This window comes from Castor canadensis, chromosome 11 (assembly GCF_047511655.1).
Source record: "Castor canadensis chromosome 11, mCasCan1.hap1v2, whole genome shotgun sequence".
Taxonomy (NCBI): domain Eukaryota; kingdom Metazoa; phylum Chordata; class Mammalia; order Rodentia; family Castoridae; genus Castor; species Castor canadensis.
The window spans coordinates 3,143,699-3,171,466 of NC_133396.1; the positions used below are offsets into that span (position 1 = coordinate 3,143,699).

Sequence of the window (27,768 nt, forward strand, 5' to 3'; positions counted from 1 at the left end):
ACCACTTTCCAAAAATTCAGAGCCCTACAAAGGTGATGCTCCCTTCTAATTGTGCTGTCTCCAGAAACAAGGCTGTTCAATATCAAAATCCTATTACTGTATATCCTAGGCAGCAGCCAGAGGTAAGTGGTGGGAACAAGATTCCTCCCTGCCATGTGGCAGCTATCTGTCCCACCCTGGGGAACCCAACCCTACACCTCCTTCCCTGAGCTCCTCTCCCACCATCTTGCATCTCCCAGTTCCACTCCTCCCATGTCCCCCTGTGGCTCGACCCCTTGTGCTCACTTCCCCATTTCCTGGTGCCCAACCTTGACTAGGACCACATACCCTTCCCTGAAATCCCTGGCATCTCCCTCCACCTGTGCCCCAGCTTCTCTGGAACTCTCCCGGCCTGTGGCTCAGGCTCCTTATCTTGACACACGGAGGTTGTCTGCCCCAGCTCCCTCGCATCTTGCCTGCTTCTTCATCAGGTCTCCTCAAGCCCACTGCCCTCCTTCCTGTGTCCACCGCACTCTGTGCAGTGAGCATAATGCATTGTAATTTCTGTTTAGTTCACAGCCATGGGAACCTATGCCCAGCCGTGACCCAAGTGCTTTGCACGTCAGGAACAAAAGGTGGGACTCTCCCAGCTCTGTGGTAGGAGTGACCGTGCTCATAAGTGTGCCTGTGCCTAGGGCCATCCGGGTTGGGAGGCAGGGTGCAGGGCACAGTCAGCCTCCAGGCCTTACACCTTAGACTGCTATCCTATTGCCCCTGTCTGGCTGCCTGGTTCCCTGACAGACTCTGAACTGCTGGGGGATCAGGTGCTTAGCATAGTGTGGCATGGGCTGTCCGTGATTTTGAATACTGAAGAAAATATGGTGCTGCCTGGGTTTCCTGTACACTCTTGCCTGTTGTTAGCCTTGTGGAAGAGACTTTCAGGCCATCTTCAGGATTTTCTTTTCTTCCCCTCCTCCTCTGCCATCTCAACTGTTTCCCTCCATAGCCAAGGAGCTCCACTGCCCAAGTATGCGTGTGTTTGTGTGTTTGTGTGTGTGTGTTTGTATGTTTGTGTGTGTGTGTGTGTGTGTAGTGGTGATGGTCAGAGAGGGAAATGGTTTGTCTACTAGTTAACCTGGGCTGCTAGGTGAAACTCATGTTTTGATATTTCTACCCATCCATCCACTTACCCATCCATCCATCCATTCACCATAAATTCACCTCTCACCCATCTACCCATCCACCTACTCATGCATCCACCCATCCACCCACCCATCCACTTACCCATCCATCCATCCATCCATCCATCTATCCACTAACCCATCCCCTCCATCCATCCACCCACCATCTGTCCATCTATCCACCCACCAATCCACCTACCAATCCACCTATCCATCCCTTCAACAAATATTGAGAACCTAGGATACACCAGGCCTTAGGTTTATAAGTGGTAAACAAAACATGTTTGGTTTCAAATAATTATGGAAATATATATTATATATCATATGTAATAATAGAAATATAATTACAGGGAATGGGGGGTGGTGGTGACTTTTAGCTTGAGTGGTCAGGGGAGGCTTCTCATCAAAGGCCACTTGAGGTCTGAGACATGAGAAGGAGCCAACAGCCAAACAAGGAGGTGTCCAGTGAGAAGATCTCTGCTGGGCTGGGCTGGGTGGGGAGAGCCTTGTCCCTGGTGTCTGGGTCTTGCCAGAACCCTTTGAATCATCTGATGCCCTCCTCTGAAGACTCCCTCATCCTTGGATTTTGTGGTGTTTCTTAGCTTTGTCTTCCCTGCTTGGGGGCACCTTCCTCTTCCTCTTTGCAAGCCTTTCTCTTCCACCCACTAGCTTCTTGTCACCTCTGTAATGTACTCTCTTCTGGTCTTCTTGCTTGGTGTTCTTGCCCATACCCCGACTTCAGCTAGCATTTATATTTTCTGTAATCTCTGTATTAGTTATCTATCACTGTCTGATAGATTACCCCAAAACATAATGGCTTCTGACAGCAATCACTGATTAGCTCACAGTTTCTGGGGTTCAGGAACCTGGGAGTGGCTTGGTGGTACTTTTGGCTCAAGGTCTCATGTGAGGTTTCAGCCTGTAGGTCAGCTTGTTCTGCAGGCATCTGGGAAGCTGGCTGGGAACTGAGGATCTGCTTCTAGGATAGTCCACACCAGAAGACTACAGCCTCCATTCCTGCACATGTGGCCTCTCCATATGGCTGTTGGAGTGTCCTTATGAACATGATGGCTGGCTTCTTCCGAAGTGAAAGGAAGATGGATGTTGTGTTGTCTTTTATGACCTAATCTTGGAGTGGGTGAATCTCACCCCATTGTATTCACTATCCATGTAGACAAGCCTGCTGTGATGTCAGAGAGAGGACACAAGGAGGTCATGGAGCCATCTTGGAGGCTGGCTACTACAGTCCCCAAGGCAGCTACAACTCTCTCCTAAGCCTTAGATCTTAGCACCCAACCACTTAACAGCCACCTCCCTGCTCCCAGTGGTCTTCCAACTCCATGTGCCCGCATGGTCACAGCCACAAGTCTTGAAACATCATCTTACCTCCTCCTCCTCCTCATACGCCTCCTCCTCTTCTCTCTCTCTCTTTCTTTTTTTGAGGAAGTGTCTCTCTATGCAGCCCAGTGGTCTTGAACTCATGCCATGTCTAACATGGAAAAGGTGTAAAGATAACATAATGGTCCACATGTTACAATAAATTACATTATCAACCCAAACACAGCCCACCCCACTGTAACCTTCCCTGATGTCACGACTCCCCGGTCCTTCCTTCTTCCTCTCCACCTTATCAGAAACGGGCACCTTCACCTACATCTCTAGACAAACTGAAAGCCTGGGAGGTTTTATATGTTCCTTTATACACTCATCTCCCACATGGCACTGATCCCCAAGTCCTGTGACCACAGTCACTGTCTCCACCTGCCCTCCCTCAAGTCTTCATTTCTTACCTGGTCACCTGTGGTGGCCAATTGAGATTCCTGCCTTGTTTTTATCCCGTCTACCCGGTCCATACCAGCACCAGAGCACGCATCCTAAGATGCAAATCTGTATCGTTTCCTGCTTAAAATTCTCCAAATGGCGTTTTAAAGTCCTTGGTATGGTTTCAAGGTGCTTCATGATCTGGTTCCTGACTTACAGGGCCACTGTCATCTTCTGGTGCATCCAGTCCCAAACCTCCTGCTCTGTGATTTGCATTTCCTGGAAGACATCTCCCCCATGGCCCTCTTCATGGCTGGGTATCTGCTGTCTCCGTCCTCTTCTCTCCTCTCTGCCTGCCTCTCCCTCCTCTCTCTGATTTGCTCCAGGCTCTGTTACCTGCTCCGGGAAGCCAGAACCGTCTCCCATTAGGACCGTGGTGCCTCATCAGGACTACTTTTCTTCATTCACTCACTCAAATGCGTTCATTTGGCACCTTCTGTGTGCCAGGCACTGTGCTCGATGCCTGGGATGTGGCACCGAGCAGGACAAGGGTCTACCCACCTTTTGGAGTATGCCATTTTACCGGAGCCCTTGACCCACCTCTACTGGGGTAGTTGCTTGCCTGTCATCTCTCCACTGCAAGCCCCTTGGGGATAGGTCCCTGTGGTATTCCTGTTTTTGTCCCCAGCATTTGTCTAGCATTGAAGAGACTCACAGATGTTCAGCACAGCAGTGATTCCTTTTGAAAGAGTCAGCAAGTGGGAACTAGATGACCCGAATTCTGTTACTGTGCCTGAGGCAGACCCTGTCCACCATGCCCGGGTCTCAGTCATTGACTACAGAGTCAAAAACCTGGGCTGGTTTGGTGACAAGAAAGCCCCAAAATGCTTTGGCTATGTCCCTTGGCAGCCCTATTCCATCAAAAGCTGCTTGAACCCCAAGAAGCCTAGTGAGCTATCCATAGCTGGGGGCATTTCTGGTTTGGGGTTCAGAGTCCCCTTACCACTTGTCCCAGCCTCGTGGCAGGGAGTTCTGGGCCTTCGGTGTGAGCTTGGGCCAAACAGCCACCAGCCTTTCCTCCAGAAACTGTATCTCTGACCTTGAGGAGAATCACTTCCCAAATTACACCCCTCCACTTTGGGAACTTCAAACACCGTGCAGAGGACACATAAATTACCCAAGGCCCCTCCCCTTCCTGTCCGACGCCTTGGATAATGTAACATTTCAACAATAGCAAAAGGTACACTGTATCATTAAAACAGGCTGGTATTAAAAAAAGAAGCAAAGCTACAGTAACATTGTCACAGACTCCCACCAGATGCCAGAATAATAAAACCCAAATTATTTTTGCTGGAGACAAGCTTCATAAGGCATGAGGGGAGTCAGGGTGAAGCTGGTTTTGCAGGAGTGGTTTAAAAATGGGAGAGGTTCTTTTAGTCGGAATATTGTATATTCCCTATGTTCTTCACCAGAGGAAGGCAGCATATTTACGTCTTGTTTTCCTCTTGGTGAAAAACGTAACACGTTCACTTTCCTGGTTTGAGACCCGTTCTCAGCTCTGTGTAGGTTCTTAGCCTATGTTTTGGGGGAAGAGGAAGCTGATAGCAAAGCCAGCACTGCTGAAAGATGTCACAGAGGGATTGATGAGAGAAGATGAGGGAGAAGGGACGCCAGCACACAGGACGGAGCAGCCAGTGAGTTAAGAAAAAAAGAAAAGTAAACTGAGCCTTGCTGAGCAGTGGTGTGGGGAAGGCAACATGACTCCGTGTCCTAAGGAATCCAGGAGCTGCTGCCATCAGCCAATCCTTGCATTTGGATATTTTGATGGTTTTAAAAAATGAATTTCAGATCCCTGCCATTCCTGTGATATTATTTTTTAACTTTCTGCCATGCGGAACTGGCAGGCTAAAATTTCTCCCTGCAGTGAAATGACCAGGAAAAGTGTGGGTGGGGAGAAGGCCACTCTAGGAACCTCCAGTTGAGTCCCCAGGATTTTTCAGACTCACTACCTGAGCCCTTCTAGAGGGCGTGCTTCTCCTGATATTCCTATCTTATTAACAATGCAAACAAACCGGCACAATAGAATGAAAACCCCCCAAACTTGATGACGACACCTCTACATTGAGCAGTGGGAAGCTGCATTCTCTGTGGCCCCTGAACCCTTCGGCCACTCCCCCGAGTGTTCCTGCACAGGTGCGTACGACCTGTACAAAGAGGGCTGGCACCTGTGGCCCTCAAGGGTGTCTGAGGACTTGGGTGTTAGGAGAAAATGCTATTCCAGTTCTGGGGCTGCATCTGGCACATAAATAGATGCCTCATATGAGCTGATGGGGAAAGAGTCGGGCACATTGAGCTTGTCGAAGTCTCAGCCCAGAAGGGGTGGGCTGAGAGAACAGCCCCAGGCCTGTGGGCCCTGCTCCAAGCTCCTCCTACTCCATTGTCCCCACTTCTCCAAGGAATGTCACCTAGGCTGTCATAGATTGCTGGGTAGTGTCCTGTTTCAATGCACGTGAGCCAGTTGTTGGATGGCCAAGTCATGTCTTGAAGTCCTACACTTGCAGAGCCACACCTGCCCACAGGGGGTGCCCTTTCCAATCTCTGTGTGCCACTGTGCTGGGAGCTGGGAGGAGGATAAGTGAGGGCCTTCCTTTTACTCTCAGGCCCTTTGAGCTTCTCTGTCGTGCCTCATCTTGGATCCTTTAAATAAAGCAACTTCCACAGATAATTCTCAATTTATAAAAACTAGTGACATCCCCAGTCTGTCTTTGGATCCTGAAGTCCAAATGTAGCTTCCCCTTTGGGGTTTGGGGAGATTGCTAGATGTGCGCTTGGCTGTTGGGCCTCTGTCTGCAGGAGTAGCTGGGGATCTGGGGTTTTTTGTTTTGCTGTGTAGAATGTGAAGGTCGTTTTCCTCACCCTGCTTCTGGAGTCAGAGACCAGATGGAAATATACATGGCAGCAGTGCCCCTCGGCCACCCACTCACCCACCACCGCCACTGTCTGTTTCCAGGTCAGCTAGGAATTTCCACTAGAAATATTGCTCCACTTGTACTGCCCACCCTGATGGGTTTCCCTCGCCTCTCCATCCTTCATTTTATAAAAACTTGCTGAGCACCTACTATGTGTTGGCACAAAACCTCACGTGGGTCTGTCCTCATGCAAGGAAAGTTTGTCCTATTTTGGTGATGTGTTGTTGACAATGATAACAATGATAGATGACAACAGTTTGGCCAGGTTCTCATCTTGACCCATCCTTACCTTGGCACATTCTTTCTTTAGCGGACGCTCGCCCATCACTCTGGAGCCCTTGGCAACCACATGTCCACACTTCTGGCTGAAGGCAATGCTCCAGTCCCAGGCCACCTGGGCCAGCAGAGCAGATGCTTCATTTCTGCCTTCACTTGCCCTTCTGCCATACCCCAGGATCCTGTGATCTCTGCTCCTGCTCTGCCAGCCAGTGGCCCCTGCCCAGCTGTCTACCTGTGGTGTCTGCTCTAAGAACACGCACACTTCACCACACCTCTCCCAAGCATCCTTGTATCCAGGCTGGAGGAATGTGCCTTGTCCTAGCAGAGTTTCTCTCCTTCCTTCCTTCCTTCCTCTCCTTCCTCTCCTTCCTCTCTCCTTCCTTCCCTCTCTCCTTCCTTCCCTCTCTCCTTCCTTCCTTCTCTTTCTCCTTCCTTCCCTCTCTCCTTCCTTCCTTCCTTCCTTCCTCTCCTTCCTCTCCTTCCTCTCCTTCCTCTCTCCTTCCTTCCCTCTCTCCTTCCTTCCTTCTCTTTCTCCTTCCTTCCCTCTCTCCTTCCTTCCCTCTCTCCTTCCTTCCTTCCTTCTCTCTCTCCTTCCTTCCCTCTCTTCTTCCTTCCTTCCTTCTCTCTCTCCTTCCTTCCCTCTCTCCTTCCTTCCTTCCTTCCTTCCTTTCTTTCCTTCTCTCCTCCTTTGTTCCTCTCTCATGTCTTCTCTCTGTCCTTCCTTCCCTCTGCTTCCCCCTTCTGTTTTCTTCCTTCCTTCCTTCTCTCTCTCTCTCTGTCCTCCTACTCCTTCTTTTCTCATCTCTCTCCTTTGTGTGTTGGCTTATTTTTTGTAGAAGACACTTTTTAGATGTCCAGATATTTTTTTTTCTATTTTCTCTCTCCAATGACAAGAATCTGTGAGGAGGTTTTTTGGGGTCAGATCTGTGAAGGTGGCCCCCAGCCTCCTGCTGCCTTGGGAACAGAGCCGGGAACTAGCAGGCACAGCCATCATGGACTGGAGTGGCCAGAACTCACTGTGGCTAGGGACGAGGTGCAGAGAGGAGGTGCAGAGAGGGTGATGTTTAAAGTCATTTCTGAGATGGAGCCTTCCTGCCCAGACCCTGCCTTGAGAGGACAGTGTCTCACATTTTCGGCATTTCTGGGGTCCACCTACTCTTGTCCCATGAAACTTAAGCCTCTAAAGCAGATAGGGACTCCAGGAAGAGTTCAAAGTTGTGGCCAACAGTGGCCCTTTGTACCTCACTGACCCTGGGACCTTGGAGTAAGAGATTGTGTGTGTGTGTGTGTGTGTGTGTGTGTGCGCGTGTAGGGGACAGGATGAGGGCTCAAAGTTCCCTACCAGGCTTTCCTGCAGCAGGGAGAGAGGGAGCCCTGTGTGCACCTGTTTGGCAAGACTGGGATGGAGGGGCCCTAGAATGGCACTGCACTCTGCACACAGTGGGGTTAGAGAAATGTGGTTCAGGGAATGAGAAAAACACAGCTCCAGCCTCCCACAGGCCCACCTGTTACCCCCACCAGTGGCAAGTGGGGAAATAGCAGGCTGTGGCCTGGGTGTCCTTGGCATCTGCCTCTTTTCTCCTGCATCCTGCTGCCCTGTGCCTGCCCTGCTCCTCTCCCAGCCCTACCTGCTGCACTCCCCTGGCATCCTGGAAATGAGTAGGGGGCGCCGCCAGGGGCCAGGGCCTGAGCCCCAAGGTGCAGAAACTGTGGGGCTGGGAGTGAAGGGGGGCGTGGGGCGGGGGCAGCGCCGGCCACAGGCCTGTGTTGTACGCTGCAGGTGATGGATGGTGTTTCCTACTGCAGTGAGGAAAAATGTGCCTTTACAATCGGAGACAGGCCATTAAATTATCTTCCACTCGGCTTGGGTCGAGGAAAACAAAACCAGGCTGGGTGTGAGGCGGGGGTGTGGGCTTGGGGCATGATGGCTGCCCTTGGGACCCCAGGACTTCACTTGCCCTGTAGAGGCCAGGCTCAGACACTTCAGGCATCTGTGCAGGTTCCCTGGCCCGGGGTCTGGGGAGCCAGGTCGTAGGCGTCTCCATCCTTTAAACCAGCCACCTAGCTGCCTAGCTGCTGTGCACCCCTGTTAAAATGTCTTCAGAGGCACTACGTGGAGACGTGTGGTGTGCCCAAGTCCTGCCTTCTGGGTACACACTGGGCTGGGGACTGTGAAGGTGGTTGAAATTTCAGGAATCGTAGGTACAGATAAGTGTACTGGGGAGAGTGATGGGGGGTGGAGCCTCCCTTTTCTCTTTGCACCCTCTTCTCTGTCTCCTTCACTGGCTTAGGTTTCAGGAACTCTGGACAGGATGCCTGGCACGGCAGCATCCCTGTGTCTGCACTCCTCCCTGCCCAGGATGCAACTCCAGATCCCCAGGGATGGGTACCCTTCCCACTTCCCCATGGAGTCCCCGTGCATTCCTGTAAGTGTCACTCAGGCTACTCTCCTGCCTGCCTGGGAGGCCAGTATGTGTGTCTCAGAGCCAGAGAACAGACAACCCAGGGATGGCGAGGGCCAGCAGCCTCTGTAGTCCCTCCTGCATTGGAGTTTGTGGGAGAGAGCAGAGCAGGGTGGGAGTCTCCAGGGACCACGCCCCTCCATCTAGGCTCTGGGAGATTTGTCTGTGGAGGAGGTGATGTTGACAGCAAAATCAGGAACTTGGGAGTCAATTCCAGGGTATCCTGTGAGCTCCCTGAACCTGCCGGGGCACCAGGAGAGACTAGAGTGGTTTTGGATATAGCTACATTTCCTTAGTCTTTGGGCCATCTGGAACCTGGGGCTCAAGGGTGTGGACCACATGCTCAGGGGAGGCTCAGCCGCCTGACCTCTGGCTCCAAAGGAGCCAGTGAATCAGACTTTGCATTTTGTGCTGGCTGCAGAGAATCCAGCATCAGGGTCTGAAAAAAGCCTGTCTACTCTCCGTCTCTGTCCTGTCATCCTAGGTCCCCTTCCTGGGCCTCTTTCCACTCAATCTGGCCCCTTCCTCCTCCATCAGAGCCCCTCCTCCAGGCCTCTCCATCTGCATCTCTGTATTTAGACCCTGAAGTAGCACATGATATTTCGGTCTCAGCAGGCTGGTGGAAGAGTGGCCTGCGGAGTCCAGGGTGTTTCTGTCTTTCCTATGCCCAGAAGCAGGTGCTGTGCATGGCTCAGATGGTCACAGACATTTCTGGGGCCTTTCTTTGGGACTGACAGGGCTCTCTGAGGTAGCTCCTACTAGCTGGATTTTAGGGAAAGAAAGAAACTGGTTTTTTTTTCTATAGTATGTATAGTTTAGTATGGTACTGTGTGTGCACCGCAGGTGATGGATGGATTAGTGCAGTATAGTTTAAGAGTATTTTTGTCTAAAGATTCTTGTGAGATTTCTGGGGATAACTGAGCAAGAGCCTTTCTGTTGGTGGGGGCTGGGGGTAGGGGCACAGATCAGCCACTCCCTGGCCTGCCACATCTTCTAACTACCCCAGAGCTAGTCTCTGGGCTGAGCAGAGTGGATCTCTCAAACCGTCTGCATCCTGGTCCTGCACAGACACTGGCTTGGAATCGATTGAGCAAGTAAACATCTCTCCATGTTCTCATGCCTAGCACCTGCCAGCCTCTACCAACAGAAGCAATCTCTTGTTTTCTGTACAACTCTAGACAGTGGGACACTGCCATAAATAAACCCAGAAGTACTAGTGGGGGAACATGAAAATGGGAGTTAATTCTTCCTTCCTTCCTTCCTTCCTTCCTTCCTTCCTTCCTTCCTTCCTTCCTTCCTTCCTTCCTTCCTTCCTTCCTTCCTTCCTTTCTTTCTTTTCTTTTCTTTACTTTCTTTCTTCTTTCTTTCTTTCCCTGGTGACCTGTGGAGTGAGCTCCACCCTTGGCACCAGGCATGTTCTAGGAAATGTGGATTCAGTATTGAATCCAACAGCTCCGAAGGCCACCTTCATAGTGCTTGCATTGCGGTGGAGGTAAAACAACAGGAAGTAACACATGTGTCATATTGGGTGTGATAAGTCGTGGGGGCAGAGATTCACTGGGAAAGAGGTAGGGAATCCCAATGAATGGTGGTGATTTTTATAGGTTGCTCTGTCCCTGGATGGCCTCTTTGGAAAAGTGCTGTAGTGTACAGTCCCTAGGGAGAGGGGGAGGAAATGAGCCTTGCAATTATGTAGGGAAGAAGATTCCATGTGCCAGCAGGTGCAAAGGCACGGGGGAGAGCATGCTTATGTGGGAGGGGCCGCCAGGAGGCCAGGACTCTGCAGGGGGTGAGGAAGCATGATAGGAGAAAGGGGCCAGAGTGCAAGGGTCCTGTCAGCAGAGGACCATTTGCCATGACACTAGCTGTGAACATATGGTCCTCATGCAAGACCCTGCATCTTACCTGCCCTCCAATCCTGCAAAGCTCAGGCTCCCAAAAGTCACATTCACCAAAATCAACCAAAGTCACTGTAGGTGTTTCTTCCAGTTGAAGCAGGCTTCCATTGGAGAGTTGTGATCAAGGCCACGATGTCATCTGATTCTCAAAAAGAGAGGGAGAAGGTAGCCTTGGGAAGGGTGGTAGTGATGCACTGGAATCTCAGCTGGAGGAGGCTGGGAGGGGAACTGGGAGAAGAAAGGGGTCAGCTCAAAGGGGTCCAAGTATCACTGAGGCTAGGGAACCAAAGGAAGTGGGCTACCAGAGTGCCAAGAGGGCACACAGTGCACATAGGCAGACAGCAGAAGGGACTTTTGTGTGGCTGTTTGACAATTTGGTCCTAACAATTCGTTTTTCTTGAGATTCATTTTATTCCCCTGGGGTGCAAAAAACCAAAGTGCTGTTTTGTGGGAGGATCCCTGATCCCTGGTGGCAAACTCTTGGCCACTGTGTCCCTTCTCTGGTTTGTTAATACCAATGTTTGTTTTCGATCAAGAGGAGGATGGCTGCCTCAAAGGCATTGGTTTGTGACGTATTTTCTTTCCTTCAGATAGAAAATCTGTCCCTGAGAACCTAATGCTCTTCCTGTGATACCGGCGACCGTTTCCAGCTTCACTCCACGCCAGGAAGTCCAGGAAGACCCTCCCTGGGGCCTCCTTGCAGCAGGAGACAAACTCATCTTCCACTGCCAGGTAAGGCCACCTGCTCGCTGCTACTGTGCATCTTTGCAAATGTTTGGTTTGCATTTGTGATGGAAAAACATTTTATGCATTGATCTCACCTCACAGAGAAGTTGTGGGGTGGAGCATTCTGCAGGGCTCTAGTTTGCAGTCATGGCGTCTTTGTGACTTCTCTGAATGGTTAGGTGGGTTAGGTCAGGGAAATCAGTAAGTCCCCAGGAACGCGTCAGGGAACTTTGGGATGGATGGCTGCTGTCTGTGCTCTGAAATTGGAGTCTGAGCTTTCTCCATGCAGGTTCCATGTTATACTGTACTGTTGACTAGCAGACCAGCAAACAGCTCAGCCGTCACCTGGCTCCAGATGAGAAGGGACAGAGGGGACAGAATGTTGGCTTGTCTCTCCCGAGTGGGTGGACTGCAGTTCATGATACCAGTCATGGGGGTCAGCATCAGACTCTGAGAGTTGAGGGCAGAGTCCACAAGACTGCTGTCACCTCCCACACCAGCCACGAGTCTCCAGGCCACTTGCAGTTCTATCCAAGGGTTCCTACCCCAAGGGTTCCTACACCCCTTCAAGTTTGACGATTTGTAAGGCTAACTCTTGGAACTCAAGAAAGCACTACGCTTATGGCTCTATGATAAAGGATACGTGAAGTCCAGGTCTGCCAAGACTCTGTTCACAGTTTCCATGCCCTCTTCCTAGGGAGTCACCAGCCAGGAAATGCCCCAGCTTTGAAGGTTCAGATGTAGGGAGTGAAATTTCCAACCCTGTAATCAGGTATATGCCAGGCCCCCCTCAAAACCACCTAAAGGCTCACCTGTGTCACTTGGTCAGCATGAACTCAGGTTGATCAAAGGGGCTCCTTATGAAGAACGAGACACTCCTAGGAGCCAGGGTCAAAACCAGGGACATTCTTTCTTATGCCACCTTGAAGTCCAGCACAGCTCTGTCATTCATATTGACCAGCACAAAGGTGGTAGTTTGGTGTTATCCAAGGTAAGGAAGACTGGCTTGTGGATATGCTACAGTGGGGCTCCTGTGACTTGGCTCTTTCTGGGCTGAGCATGCAAACGCCAAGGAGAGCCCAGGGCAGAGGGACCAAGACGAGGGCTGGCCTCTCCGGTACCTGTTAGAAGGCAACCTTGGCAGTCTGTGGATTGGAACTGGAGCACAGCATGAGTGGCTCTACAAGTTCACACTGCTCATTTCTTCTTGCAGTGGTAGTGGGCTCCCTTCCCTGCATCTTCCTGCAACAGACTCTTTGATCTACAGACTGATCTCAGCAATACAAATGGTCCTTGACCTAGGATAGTTCCACTTGGCAATGGCGTGAAAGTGATACGCATTTGGTACAATTTTGAATTTGGATCTTTTCCTGGGCTGTTGATATGAGTATGCCAACACTGGGCAATGGCGTGTTCCCCATCAAACATGCAGTCACAGGGGAAAGAGCACACTTTCTAGTGTGCTGGGAGGCTGAGCTAGGGTATTCAGTGTATTAGGAAGTTTTCAACTGACGATGGGGTTATTATTGGGATGGAATCCTATTGTAAGTTGAGGAGCACCTGCATTTGAGCATTTCTGATAAGCCCCATTTGAGGCTCTGGATGGGTAGTGGAGAAAACCTCCAAGTCCTGGCCCCCTGCAGTGTTCATATCATAGTGGGGATGTGGAGAACAGGCAGGTGCATATTTAAAGTGATGTCAATGGTGAAAGGCTATGAGGAGAGATGATGTAGGCAGAGGTGATGATGGAGAGTGGGGGAGGCTGCATTTTGCACAGGGCAGCTCTGGGCGCTGTCTTTGTGAGCAGAGAGTGAGGGAAGTGAGGGAGAACCCAGAGGAGGTCTGAGGTGGGAGAAGTCCAGCCAAGTGCAATGTCAAGTGGAATGCCAAGTGCAAAAGCCCCCAAGGCGGTGATGTGTGAATATGTTGGAGGCTGTTGTCTGGGCCCGAGTGGCTGAGCTGGGAATGGGAGGAGGGAAAGGAGGTCAAGATTCAGGGGCGTTTAGACTTGGGTTAAGGATTCTGGACTTTGTCTTGAGAGCTGTGGATCCACTGAAGAGTTCTGCACAATGCATTGAGTAAACTGACTCAGTCAGAAGAAGATGGATGCTGCCTTCTGTGGGTGTGGGAGGGTAGCAATTTGGGCAGGAGGTCAGGACTAAAGCTGGGGACTGCAGGGGAGGCTGCTGCTCTGTCTGATGGCTGTGAGCAGGGTTGAGATCCACCCTGTTTGAAAGGAGCCCTTAAACAACTCCTTAGCATTGACCTGGGCCAACACAGTGCTGTCGTGAAGCAGTCCCAGGACAGGTCCATGTTGTGCCCACTGTGCTGAGATCACGGCCTTGGCAGAGGCCTGGTTTGGGGCTGACCTTGGTCAAGATAGGCAAGCACCTGGGACTGTGCTCTGTCCCTGGAGCCTGGGGCTCCTGGCTCCAAACAGCTGATGAGGCTGCACCCTGCAGGAGAGCAGCAGAGCTATGATTTCCTGTAGACAGGTTCAGGGAGCAGCAGAGCCACCTCTACCTCAAGCCTCATCAAGGAGGCTTCAGAGCTTAGCCTCACCTTTCTATGAGTCTGAGAACAGTGTCCCCCCACCACCAACAAAGTCACCAATGCTGAAAGCACAAGGCCACCTATACCCATGGTGGGTCTGGGAAGTTGGGGGCTCATAGGTGGGGTTGCTGCACACACACCCTTCTCCCAGAGCGGCTTCACCTGGTGCATTCACCCTCAGCCTCTTGTGGATCTGGAAGGTGGCTCTGAAGTGTGAAGTTAGGGTATGTGTTTGAGTATTGCCCTTCCAGTGGGTAGGACTGAGGGGAGAGCAGGCTCGTGGAGAAGGCTCTCAGAGCCAGCACGATACAGACATATGTGTACCAACCAGGCACAAGGGTCAGTGGTCAGGCACCACGGAGCTCCTGACATCCACACATCCTCCCTCCCAGGGTTCTTCTCAGGTCAAACCCACCTCTGGGGTGTGCTGGAGCTCCTGGCTTGGATCCCATGCAGCCGGAGGCAGTGGAAGGGTCTTCTGAGAATGGCTTCCAGGTGGGAGAAGGAGAGACCTGGGCCAGAAGAGCCTGTAGGAGCCCTAGTGGGGCCAGGCTGTTGGTTCAGGAATGACCTTTGACATGATGACTTCTGTCGTGCAGAAGCATCCTTGCTTCCAGGGCGGGGACATGTATTTCTTCTTCCATGTTAGAAAGGTCACACAAATTAGATGCCATTTTAGAGCTTGTCTCTGAACATGGACTCATTTTGGATCTCATTGTTTAGAAATTTCTAGTCCTTATTTAAAATCAGATGGAAGTTATTCTGCTAAATTAGGCTTTTCTACTATGGGCAGTGGCTGAGGCTTGGGTCACATGGACCGTCAGATGGACGGGGACCCCCTCCAGTATTTCCAGGAAAGGTATTACTTGTTCTTTGGTCCCCAGCCCTCCTCTTCCTCTTTCCTCTCCCCGTTACCTGTCTCACAGGATGGTCAGAATTCTCCCAAACACTGCTGTGCATTGTTGGGGTCACTCAGTGGAGCCAGAGGGCACAGCTGGCTGTCCCTTTTCCAGATGATGTTTTTGGGGTGGGAGTACCTGTGTTTGGAAGTTGAAGTAAACCAAGTCTTCCACCTGATGTAGCTGCCCACTGTATGGGACAGCAGGTGATTAAGCCTGGGGCCTCAGGGCCACGTGTGAGTCTCAGTAGTGCCGCCTGTACCTTTCAAGTGCTCCACACTGGAACCCACCCATCTCTCTGGCCCCCACCCTCAGGGCCGCACCCATGAGTGGTGACATGCCACTTCCCATAAATCATCTCTGAGTGAGCGCGCTTCCTGCACTCATCCATCATGCTTGTCTCTAGTCTGCTTGTTTTTAAATGCTGTTAAATCAGAATCCATCACAGGGAGCTTGGCACCCGGAGCCAAGCTGTGCACAGGTTGCCCCCATCTCCAGTAGGTGCACTCAGCACTTTCTGGGCATCAGTGTGGTGGCATCCAGCACGGAGAATGGGAGGACATGGCTTTACTTAGCAACACTACTGGAAGCCAAGGGACGTTTCTCTGACACTTGCAGTAGACATTCCTGCTGGGAATTCTGGGAGCACGTGCAGGTGGCTGCTGGGTAGAAGAGGCAATGCACATCTAACCCAAGTTCCTAGGGCCTCCGCCTTCTCAGAGCAGGGCATGGCATTGTCTTCTGGTATCTGAGTTTCATTTGAAGACTTTAGCTCCATTGAACAAACCTCTGGAAACAAGGCTCCTTCTAAAAATACTTGTGGTTCTTCTGTTAATAAATGTACCTGAAAAAGGACACTCGGTGGTGTGTGTGTGTGTGTGGTGGGGTGGTACTGGGCTCAACCTCTTTCATACCTCCTAGGGAGCATTTCCCACTGGAGCAAATTCTGGGAGTGTGCTGTGCACACGGGGAAATGGGGACCAGAACCCCTCTGCTGCTTCTTTCTCTTTCTCCCCTCCTGCCTCCTCCTCCACAAACACTCCACTATCCCCTTCCTTCCTTACCTCCTGCTCCTCTCCATTTGACTCTCCTCCTTCTCCTCTGTTTCTCCTCCCTCTCCTCCTTCTCCTCCCTCTCCTCCTCCTCCTCCTCCTCCTCTCCATCTCTGTCTCTCCCCTGCCCCATTGAGGAATTTCATGTACCTTAGCTTTCCTACACCTTCTCTTCCAAGGCCCCTAATTCTGTCACCTTCCTCTTTGCTTGGTCGTTCACCTTCAGTCCTTTTGCTGTAGTCGTGGGAAGGTGCACTCACACACAGTGCTGTGGGGTCTCAGAGGAGACCAGAAGAAAGTGTCTGAGATGTCCTCTCCTTTCCTCTCCAGAGGCCTCAGACTGGACTCTCCCAGCTTTCTTGAGTTCTCCCTGATTGACTGGGTTTGCTCTGGGGGCCTCCAGCTTGTTTCCAGAGAGACGCCACAGGGCCTTAGTGGCATTTCTCGTATTTTGTTCCATCTATGTTCAACTCCTCCTTTATCTTTTTTGTTGTCCTATATTTATTGGTTGAAGAATAAAACTGCTCATTGACACTGGGTGACATTTTTTGAAAACATAAAAATGGGCCAATGTTTTTTCCTGGAGACTTTTGAGCTGTGTGATCAAGTCAAAGGCCATCTCAGCGGGTCACGGAGGGTACAGCAGTGAGTTTCCCAAGGCCACCGATCCAGAGAAGCTGTCCAATTACAGTCCACTAGTCACCAGCATGTTAAAGCGTTTAGAACAATTAAGGATGAGAGGAGTCTCTAGGTGTGGTTTCTGCGCTGGCCGGGAGGCAGGGCAGCAGCCAGCATGTCTGTAGTGATGGTGAGCCTGGTAGGTGGGGATCAAAATTTAAATCACTGTCTTTGACTGCTATAGCAGAGAACCATTCTAAAACAATAGGTATTTACCCCCACAGTCTTGGGGGCCAGACATCCCAAACCCAGGAGCCAGTGGGGAGAAACAGTCCCGGGCCCCTCCCACCTCCTGTTGGTTGCCACCATCTTCCATGTTCCTTGGTTCGTAGACACATCTGTACCGTCTCTGATTGTGTCCCCTCTGAGTGTCTCTGTGACTTTACGTGACCTACTTCTGTGTTTGTGTATCCTAATTTCCCTCCTCTTGTAAGGATGTCAGTCATTACATTAGGGTCCCTACTCCAGCACATCCTTATCTTAATTTGATTACACTTGCAAAGACCCTGCTTCCAAATAAGGTCATAGTCACAGGTACTGGGGGTTAGGATCTGAACATATCTTTGGGGTGGAGGTCATAGTTGTGGCTACAGAGGGAAAGGAGACTCTGGCATTATGACCTGGACCTAGGTCCAAGGCTCATCTGAAGGTGTTGCCCACCCCCCAGCACTGATGTCACCCAGACACAGGTGCTCAAGAGAAGGACACTGTTTGGCCTGTTTTAAGACCATGATAAGAAGGTGAGGAGGAACCACTGCCAGTCAGCTAAAGGAAGGCCGGGATGACCTGGGCTTAAGAGGGAAGGCTGAGTCCCTTCCCTGTTACTGTAACTGATCACCTGAGGCTGGGAACTTATAGGGAAAGGAAACTTACTTCTTATGGTTCTGGAGGCTGGAGAGTTTGAGAGCGTGGTGTGGGCGTCTGGTGGGGCCTTGATTGTTACAGCATGCTGAGGCAGAGCAAGCTGCTAGCTCGGGTCTCTCCTCCTCATCTTACAAAGCCATTGATGCCAGCATGGGGCTCTGTCGTCATGACCCATCTACCCCTAATTAGCTATAAAAGCCCTACCTCCAGACACCATTAATATGTGACTTTGGTTTCCCACACAGGAATTTGGGGGACGCATTGAAGCCACAACAATGACTTTTTTGTTTTTTTGTGTGGTGCTGGGGATGGAACCCAGCACCTTCCACATGCTAGGCAAGCATTCTGCCATAACACTGAGCCACACCCCCAACCCCTACTAGTGACCTCTTGAGAACCCCATGACTCAAGGTCAGGACATCCTCCACAGACCGCGAGGAGGTAGCGCCTGGCACTGACTGGCTGAGATCCCTTCTGGCATTCCCGCACCCACTCCCCACCATCCTACGGTTGAAAACAGTCTTGAGAGCAAAGGAGGAATGGAACAGCCAGACCCCAAATCTAAACCTAAAAATAAACAGTTCGTGCTGCAAGTTCTGAGCGTGCACTGTGGTCACAAGGAGAGAGAAATCAGGGTCATGCTTGGCCTGTGGGGAGAGGGCCATGTTGGGGAGGCCAGTGAGGATCTCAAAGAAGGCCTGGCAAGGAGCAAGTTAGGAGAAGTCAGGACCAGGCCTGAGAAGGCAAGGGAAGAGGAGACCTGGGGGAGGAGCGTGCTGGGGGTTGGGAATATGGTGGGCTTTGCAGGGGAAGGAGGTAAACAGGTGGGAGGAAGGAGTCAAAGGTCAGGGGGATTGCAGGGTAAAACTGGGGAGGCCCATGAGGACTAGGAAAAGAACAAATAGCACAGGGGGCATGGAGCAGAAACAGCCATGCTCAGGTTTAAGGGTGGAGGTCAGAGGTGGGTCCCTTGGTGTCTGGTGAGGCTGTTCCAGTCTTCTCTATGTCTCTGTGGCCACCTTCCCTTGAGATGACACACTGCCTAGTGATAAGGGCCATGTCTTCAGGATAGCCAGCAAATCATTGTCACTGTCCATTGAGAGGAAGGAGGGACAATCTCAGTGCACCAGGATTAGGCTGACATAAACGATCCAAACAGGCTCGCCACACAGCAGGTGCTGGAAGGAGCTGTGACTTTAAAGAGACATCCTAGACAGAGAACCATGAGCAGGCTCTCTGTGAATTGATTTTAGGTTCAGACAGAGAGATCTATCATCAAGGTCCATAGGATCCTGAGTCAATGTTATCCAAGGGGCAGACATGGGGTTCACTGGTCTCACCATGAGGCAGGAGCCCAGGCGAGGCTCATGGACCTGTTTCCGTGGAATCTTTGATCTGTTCTACATTGGCACATCTGTTTATCAGATAGGGCTGCCAGTGAGCTCCACTTGAAGGTTGAATAGACCAGCAAGGATTGGGAGAAAACCCTTTAATCTGCTCTGGAAGGATGTGCTGTGTTTCAGGCTGGGTGTGTTCCCAGACATCTGTGTTTGGGGAAAGAACAGAAAAGCAGTGCAGCAAAGGCCTAAGGAAGAAGAGGTAGCTCAGAAGTGGGGGTCAGTGCAAGCCGAGTTTTGGTTGTGTACGTGTAGGTGTGTCCTCGTGTGTGTGTTAGGGAGAAGAGAAGAAAATGGAGGAGACAGGGAAATCTCTCCCCTTCCATTGGGGTGGAGGAGGGAGCTTGGACAGACAGTGCCTTGGGTGACCTTGCGTCAGGAGGTTTACTGAGTAATGACCGGAATCTTGGGAAGCACAGGAAGAGGCACCTGCAGCTGCCAGTGGGATGCTGACATTATGGCAGGGCCTGGAAGCAATTAAAGAAACTCAAGTTCAAGATGAAGCAGCATGCTCACAGCACAGCGTCCTGCCGTCCTGCTCTGGACGTCTGCGCCCAGAGCCTCTCAAATGGTGCTGAAAGCTTGGGAATTCATCACGCTTTCATCAGGCTGCCTCCCAGTGGTGCACATGTGCAGGTCATCTCCCCCAAGATGGCTGTCACCTCAAGGTTTATGACTGTCCTCATTCCCATCAGGCCTCACAACTGAGCTGGGTTCCATGAAGAAACTAAGCCACAGATCAGGTCAATGGTTTGAATGAGGCAATTCCAATTCTTAACTCACAGACGCTTGGAACACGTGCCCAAGATGATCAAAATCAAAGCAATTCAAAGTGAAGTGTAGCAACCAGGGTCTGCCTGGCCCATGACTGTACGTACAACTTGAGAACAAGTGTATTAGACCATTTTCTCTTTCTCTAAATATTCAAGGCCTGGTAACTTAATTAACAAAAGAGGTTTATTTAGCTCTGGAGGTTGGAGGACACAGCGCTGGTATGAGCTCAGGTTTGGTGTCACAATGGTGGGAGCATGTGTGACAGGGCGCGAGCACATGGTCAGACAGCAAGCCAGAAGCGGGGAAGAACTCTGACTCATGCTCCCAAGATGTAATTCAGGCTTCCATGAGAACTTTCTTAATCTTTTCTGAGGTCAGTCCCCAGTGGCCTAAGGACCACCCACTGGGCCCCACCTCTTGAAGGACCCACCATCTCTCAACACCACACTGGGGACCCAGCTCCCAACACATGAACCATGGGGAGACACACTCAAACCAAGTGGAAACCATAGAACTTTTGACAGCAGTTTGAAAGAGTGGTTTTAAGTCTCTTATAAGAAACAGCTTTTGAGTCCTCAATGATTTAAGAATAAAGCAATGTCTCCCTCACTGCAGACAGTTTGAGATGCACTCACATAGAGAACACGCTGGTCAGACCACGAGGTGATGGTGTTTGCATGAGCTCTGTCATTAATGGGGTACCTGGGGCAGTGGCCTAGCTGAGGACCGGTGTGGGGACATAAGACTTGTGGAAGGGTCGAGTCTAGCAGCACCGCACAGTGGGGACTGAGACAACAGAAATTCACTTTCTCCCCAGAGATATTCAAGATCAAGGCTGTCACAGGGCTAGCTTCTTATAAATCTACTGCCTTATAGATGGCCGCCTTTGTGTGTCTTCCTATGGGCTCCCTTCTTGAGTGCCTGTGTCCTTACCTCCTCTCTCATAAGGATTCCAGTCACACTAGATAGCTCAAGACCCACTAATGTCTTCACCTTCCTGTCTCTTTAAGGACTCTGTCTCCAAAGTATTGAGGGTTAGGATTTCAGCTTAAGAATTTTTTTTTTTTTAAACACAGTTCAGTCTCCAACAGAAGGGCACTTGGGAATTCTCTGTATTACTTTTGCAACTTCTTATGAGTCTTAAATTATTAAAAAAAATTTTTTTTAAAGAAAGGGAATCCTGTCCCTCAGCCTGGCCATGGTGGCTTGTCTGGTGAGTCCTCCTAGATGTGGGGACACTGCTTTCTGGGATGGATGTCAGATTGATGAGGCCAGCCCTCCACCCCCAGCTTTCTGTCCTCTAATCGCTTGCCAGTGGCTGCTGGAAGGTGATTCCATGGGTGCTGGGCTGCCCTTCCTTGTGGCCTGACACTGGTCCTGATTCCCATCCCTCCTTTCTGTCTTGGTTTCCCAAGGCCACTGGTTTCTGTCTCTTCTGTGTGTCTCCCGCAGCTCTGCACATAGTTCGCTCCCGTTAAAGGCTTTCTGAAGAACAACTTGGGTATAATGGGTTTGTTCTTCTTTTGCCATACTGAGTATTGACCTCAGGGTCTCACATTTGCCAGGCATGTGCTCTACCACTCGAGCCACACCCCAGTCCTTCATGTGCCTCTGCCCCAGGCTGGCCTCCAAGAGAACTTTCAGGTCATGCAAAGAACTTTCAGACGACAACTGTCCCTTAAACGCCAGGATCTTCCGCAGCTCTAGATCTGTGCGCCTTCCTTATTTCTACTGTGCCACCTGCAGCTAAGGGTGTAGCTACCTGTTCCCTGGTGCCAGGTAGCCAGCTTCATCCTTGGCACCAAAACAGGACAAGCAGAGATGATGTGGGAATACTGTCCTCTTGCTTGTGAGCCAGAATCATTCTTATTCATCATTCCATTGCTGAAAAAGTTCCCAAGACTGGGTCACAATGATTTTTGAATTAGTTAGTGTTTGTTTATTTATTCGATTAATTGATTGATTGTGGTACCAGGGATTGAACTCAGGGCCTCACACTTGCTAGGAAAGTGCTCTTACCACTTGAGCTACCCATCAGCTTTTTTTTTTTGGCAATGGGTATTTTCAAGATAGGGTCTTTTAAACTATTTTCCCAGGATTGGCTTCTAACTGCAATCCTCCTGATCTCTGCCTCCTGAGTAGCTAGGATTACAGGCATGAGCCACAAGTGCTTTTGCTTTCAGCTTTTCTTTCAGATAGGGTCTTGTGGTTTTGCCTGAGCTGGTCTTAGACCTTGATTCTCCTACTTCTTGCCTCCTGCATACAGGTTTTCAGGTGAGTACCACCACACCTGACTAGTTTTTGAAATAGGGTCTTTTTTTTTCTTTTATTCATATATGCATACAATGTTTGGGTCATTTCTCCCCCCTGAAATAGGGTCTTGAGAGCTTTTTGCTGGGACTGGTCTTGACTCTCATCCTCCTCCCATCTCCACCTCCCCAATAGCTGGGGTTATAGGTGTGACCCACTACACCTGGCCCTTGAATTATTTAGTACTTTATCTAGCCTGGGACACTCTACAAAATGTGTTGTTCTCATTTTATGGTGGATACTTCAGGCATTGCACTCTGACCAGTGCGGTAATGTTCCCCACTTACCCCAAGCTGAGAGATGTGCAGGCCGTTTCTGCAAGATGAGACACTGCTCCCCTGAGATGGTTCTTCCTTCCCCACCCACAGCACAAGAGGCGCCATGGACCATGGCTCCCTCCATCTTGCAGACAGGGATGCTAAGGGGTTTTGCTGATGCAAGCAGAAACCTTTCATCAGTCCATGAAGAAGTTAATTCTGTTGCCTTTTACTCCTATCCCCGGTGTAAAGGAGGTCTGGTTATTTTAGTTCATGTTTCAATGTGTTCATGCATCACAGAGCTAGAACTTACGCCATACGCGGCAGGCTGTACTCAGGTGAAGGGAGGTTAAATGGATGATGGAGAGGCACACAGTGCTGAACTGGAGGTGTACATTTTCCCTCTCAAGGCCCCCAAACAGAGGGAATATTAGACCTGTAGCCCTGGGTGCAGGAACTGGGCTTCTGTTGCCAGAAGGAGGCCATAGAAAGCATGACCTGTCTCTGGAGTCTTATTTGTTATCTTAAAAATTCACACACAGCTTACCCTGAATCCACAATATGCTTTTGCTGATTGTAACATAACGGCAGTATCTCCCTGAAATACTTACACTAAAGCATATGCATTAGACAGACGCACGCTTGCTTAGCTATGGGGTTGGCTGCCTCTTCCCACTGCCCAGGACGGGGTGGGAATGGGTCTCCCTGTTTGGGAAGCACTTGGTAGGGCCATAGGGGAAGGGACTCTCACATTAGTTGCTGTGTTGAAGCGTCTCTGGACAGGATGAATTTAGACACTCTGTCCCTATGAAGTTCTGAGACTTTGTTTATGATGGCAAAGCTTTTCACAGTGGGAGCCTGGGAGCCCAGAGATGAGCTGTCCGGTACACACAGCCTTACCCCAAACCCATAGCGGATAATAGTCCTCACCTCTGTGTCCAGCAGAGTGGGTGATGTCTCAGGCTGGGAGTCCCATGATTGGGATGAAATGACAGCACAGATCTCCCCACTCCCCAACACTTACAGAGCAAAGCGTGGGCTGGTGCCTGCTAGGAATGGAAGTAAGCATCGGGATGGCGCAAAGATGGACTGAACGCAGCTGTCTGCGAGCCTGTGGGTCTCAGTACACACAGCTGTAATTCTTGAACCACCATCTCCAAGTAACCCATAAAGGAGAAGTTGTAGGGGGACGTATGGGGGGGTATATAGCTCTATCTATCTATCTCTCCCTCTACCTGCCTATTTCTATGCAGACATCCATCCATCCATCCACCCATGCATGAATATATTATCTGTCATTATATAGACCTTTCTATGTCTACATATGTATCTGTCATCCATCTATGCTTGTATTTAAGTACCACTGATCTATCCCTGGGTCTATCTAGTATTATCTGTCCATCCATCTATCCTTCCATCCATCCATCCATCCATGATTCTTTTGTGTATGTGTGCATGTATATAAATATCCATTTATTCATCCATTATTATATATTTACCTAAGCATGCATCCATGTATCTATTATCCACCTCTCAATCTTTATCACCTATCCATCCATCCATCCATCCATGTATATATGTTCCATCTACTCATCCATCATCTGTCTGTCTGTGTATCTACCTATATATCTGGGAGTCCTTGGTTTCTATCATTATTGCAAGGCTTAGTTTTAGAAATACACCATCTCTTGGTCTTGTTTAGACTGTGAGGCTCAGGGCAGCATGGGAAGGGCAAATGCTTCCTTACGCTGCAGTGTCTTATACTTAAGTGGGGTCTCTCTGGACTCTCAGGACAGCAAACAAAACAACAAGGGCTGTAAGCTGTGAAGTGGGAAGTGAGAGCCCAGGAGGTGGCACGTCACTCCACCCTGGTGTTAGAAAGGGATCGACCTCTCGGTCCCCATGCCTAGGCAAATCACCTGGGTGGGCAGACAAGCTGTGCTGGGAGCTGCAGAGAACCCCAAGACTGAGAGCAGGAGGGGAGGGGAAGCCGGAGGAGGGAGAGGAAGGGAAGGGGGAAGGGCAGCTTTCCAGAGACCTTGCTCAAGGTCTTTACCCTGAGAACTCAAAAGCCCTCAGTAGAGAGAAGCACACTGAATTCTGAGCAATGACAACAGTGAGCCCAGTTAAAGTGGAACACGGGGACAGTTGAGGCTGGTGAGGAACAGGTCTCACCCTTTCCACCGGAAACTGCTGCCTGCCAGGACGGGCTAGGGGCAGGAGTGCCTGGTGGCAGGTGGGCCAACAGCCTACTGAGTTGGAAGTACCAGGGGCCAAGCTGTGTGGTGGCCTTTGGAGCCTTTCTTGTTGGGTAGGCAGAGCAGGGGGTAGGGGCAGGTGGACGGCTGGGACATGCAGCATGGACATAATATGGCCCTGTGTCCTATGGCATGTGGAGCAGAGCTCTTCTTAGAGAAGAGACAAATTAGAAAGAAACTGGCTGACAAAATGGTGGGTGCCCCCCTTTCCCCCCCATCCCTGCCTGCCACCTCCTGATTTTTTACTTTTCACCTAAAATCTCTGAGAAGGACATTCTACTCTGGGGAAATAAGTGACACATCAGCCTGTCTTAGTAACGCGCCCACAGTGGGGCTGGCTGTGCATCTTGACAGACATGAGCCATTCCTGTGCCTGACATGTGACATGTGTGCTTGTAGACAGCTCCGTACCATGTTTACAGTCAGCGAGGTCACCATCGGGATACTCTGTTATTATAGCATCGGATGGCTCATGCCTACTGCGATGTCACCAGCCAGGTCTAGGTCCCAGTGGCCCGCCTTCCCACTTGGTGTCCATCACCCCAGGTGAGGGGAGCCGTGTGGTTCCCCATGGAAACCTCTGCTCTCATGCTCTGAGTTTACCACTCCAACCAGTCACTGAGCCCCATAGCAACCGAGGCTGGCAACTGTGCCTGGTGCCCAGGAGAAAAATTAGCAAAATTGCTTTCTTTTGGGGAAGGGGGGACACTCAGGAAAATCATTGCTTCTCATTATGTAATAGAATGATCTTTCAAGCTCACTTTCTGGAAACATCGAGGCCCTCAGATTTCACAATGATCGAGAGCTGCAATGACCATCCTCCAGTTTGATAGAGTGGTACATCTGTGCTCCTTTAGGAGGTGTGAGGCTCTGTGGGAAGCTGGGTGATGAAGGAGGGGGTCTGCTCCTTTCTCCCCCAGGTCTGAGTGTGAGCGACATGGCCCTCCCATTCTCTGCCACTGCCTGTGAGGGGCATCTCATTTCCTTTCCATGCCTTCTCCCTAGCTCCCCAGGGCTGGTCCAGATCGCCAAGGTCCCAGAAAGCTGCGTGATTGTCAACCAAACACTGGTCCAGGGAAGGGTGTAAGGGACTGGCCATGTCTCATGTCCAGGACCAGAGGATGGAGGATAGTCACGGGAATGCCTGCCCCATTGGGTAGGCTCCTTGGGCAGGAAACACAGGAGCCAAAGGAGGCTGGCCCTCCAGAAATGCATTTAGAGCAGGCTTCTGGGCTGCAACGTCAGGCGGGGTTGCTCCTGGGAGGTGTGGGATGGGTGCTCACACCTCTGCTCAGAGAGGGGGACACCATGCAGACACTGGATGCAAATGGGGGATGTGCTCAAGGAACATCCAGTCTAAGGAAGCATGTTGTTCAGGGAACCTGTGCTGCCTGTAGCCAACCACCCTGTGTGCACCTCTGGGGTGGGCAGACAGAAGGACACAGGGCCTGAAGCCAGGCTGCCCACCAAGCGACTCCCTCACCTCTGCCTGGATATAGGTGCAGGGCAGGTCCCGCAGGGGCTGGCGGTGCTGGTTCGAGCCTGCCGAGCAAGGAGCTGCCTCCCGGCTTCCTCCTCATGGGTTGAGCCTCCACTCTGGCTAGTTAACATGCAGGGAGCACTGCGCTGGGAGAAATTTGGATGCATTTTTTTTTCTGCATGTGTGCTTGCATGTAAATGTGAGTAGGTGCTGTCCTGATTGATGGCAATTAGCATTTTCTAACGGGAACAGATGTTCAGATTGCCAGGAGGCTGGTACCTAACGCCCACACCACCATCTGCTCGGCTGGGCAGGGCCGGGGGGGGGGGGGGGGGGGAGGCGGCCTCAGACCGCGACCCTCCAAGTCCTCGGTGGTGTATACTTAACAGGATTGTGTGAGATTGTTTCTGGAGGGGAGAAAAATAATAATAAAGATGTTTTCAGGGGTATAAATAGTTCATGCTGTTTATTATGGGATGGAGCTCTTCTCTTTGACTAGCAGCCCCGTTTCTATGTGCCACAAACAAAGGGAACTCTAAACAGAATGCACAATGCCAGCTCCATGTTGGGGGTGAGCGAGATAGCCCAAAAGCCAAGGTCATGGACGCTGGTGGGCTCTCGGGTCTGAGCCCGGAGGAGGTACGAGGAAGGTGGGGAGGGAAATCAGGGGGTCGAGCTCAGAATTTGCAGCCCTTGACTTTTGCCTAACCTTCAGGAAGGCCAGGTTCCTGACTTTGAGACCAGCAGGCCCACAGCAGCAGGGGCTCGAGTGGGACCTCATCCTATGTTCCACTCTCTCACTGGTGGTCTCCCGCTCTTTACCTGTACAGTTGGGTCAGCACCGCCCGACTGAGCTTCTGCAAAGAGGAAGCAGTAATTCATGCACAGAACCAGACTATGGTCAGCACAGCCTGGTGCCTGAGTGCAGGGCCGGCCCTGTTGCCAGCTGTCTGCAGGCTGCTGGGGGGAGGCCCACTTGGCACTTTGCCTTTGTCCCCGTGGCCATGGAGGATAGCTCTTATTACTCCCTCAGCAGCCGGCAGAGAGATAGTCTCATTCTTTTTCTTTTCTTTCTTTTTTTCTGTTTTTGGCTTCTTAAAGCAAAACAGTTTGTTTGTTTTCTTGCTAGCTATAAAAAGAGTTGCCTCCCTCCCTCCATTCCCCTCAGCGGGCAGCAGCCAGCTTGCAGTCGCCTCCTCCCCCAACATCTGCATCATGGCAACCCTGTCCTCCTCATGCAGATGCCTGCAGGGGAGCCTGTGTCCTGTCCTCTGGCCGCCCCAACAGATGCCCTGCATGTCCACTGCGGCACGCTTCCTCTGAGGCCGAGGTGCACAGATGTGCCAGGCTTACAAGGGATGCTTGTGCCCATGCTCAGTCTTGATGACATCTACCTCAGATGGGCAGTTTTGGTGTTGTGGGGCAGGCGCCCATCCACAGCAAGCATTACCCTCTTTTGCTGGTCACTCACATTCTTCCAAAACGTCTTCCTGGTAGGTGGCCTGCCATGCAGGAAAAGACTTGGAAGAATGGACACCATGGGTCTCCATGGCGGGGAAGAGGAGGGGTTTCATGACATGTTCCCATCTCACAGGAAGCCTGTGTCCTGCATCTTCCCATCTGGGTTTCCTGATCTGGGTCCAGAAAAGCCACAGTCAATTTTTCTGTCACCAGTGGCTGCCAGGGGCTCAGGATTCAGCCAGGAAGAGTTTGTTTTATGGAGAATCCTGGGAAAACTGTTGCTGCTGCTGGTGGTGGAGGTGGAAGTGGTGGTGGCAGCTTCGAGAATGGTGACAACATCATAAGAGAAGCTTGTCATTGTCCTCTCTTGGCCCCCTGGAGGGCAGCATGGGCTGAGTGTCCCCAGAGAAGTAGATGTCCGATGCTGGACGTCTGGCCTAGAGAAAGTCTTTGGGAGATGTCAACATGGCAGCTGGTGGCTTGGGCCTCATTTTTGCCTTTGGAAACTGATGTGTGACAGGCTGTCTGCT

General features: G+C 51.0%; 1 protein-coding gene across 4 annotated transcripts in view; it reads left to right on the forward strand.

Moving 5' to 3' along the window:
• Rbfox3 (RNA binding fox-1 homolog 3) overlaps positions 1 to 27,768 on the forward strand; it is a 418,266-nt gene that overhangs the window by 88,375 nt on the left and 302,123 nt on the right. For 2 of the 4 annotated variants that reach the window (XM_074044974.1, XM_074044972.1), the window contains exon 2: positions 11,120 to 11,261. The exons of 1 other annotated variant lie outside the window; for it this stretch is intronic. The gene's annotated coding sequence lies outside the window, so the exon portion shown is untranslated. Of the gene's footprint in view, positions 1 to 8,578; positions 8,596 to 11,119; positions 11,262 to 27,768 lie in introns of those variants that run through there. One more of the 4 variants, XM_074044973.1, reaches the window with a different exon arrangement.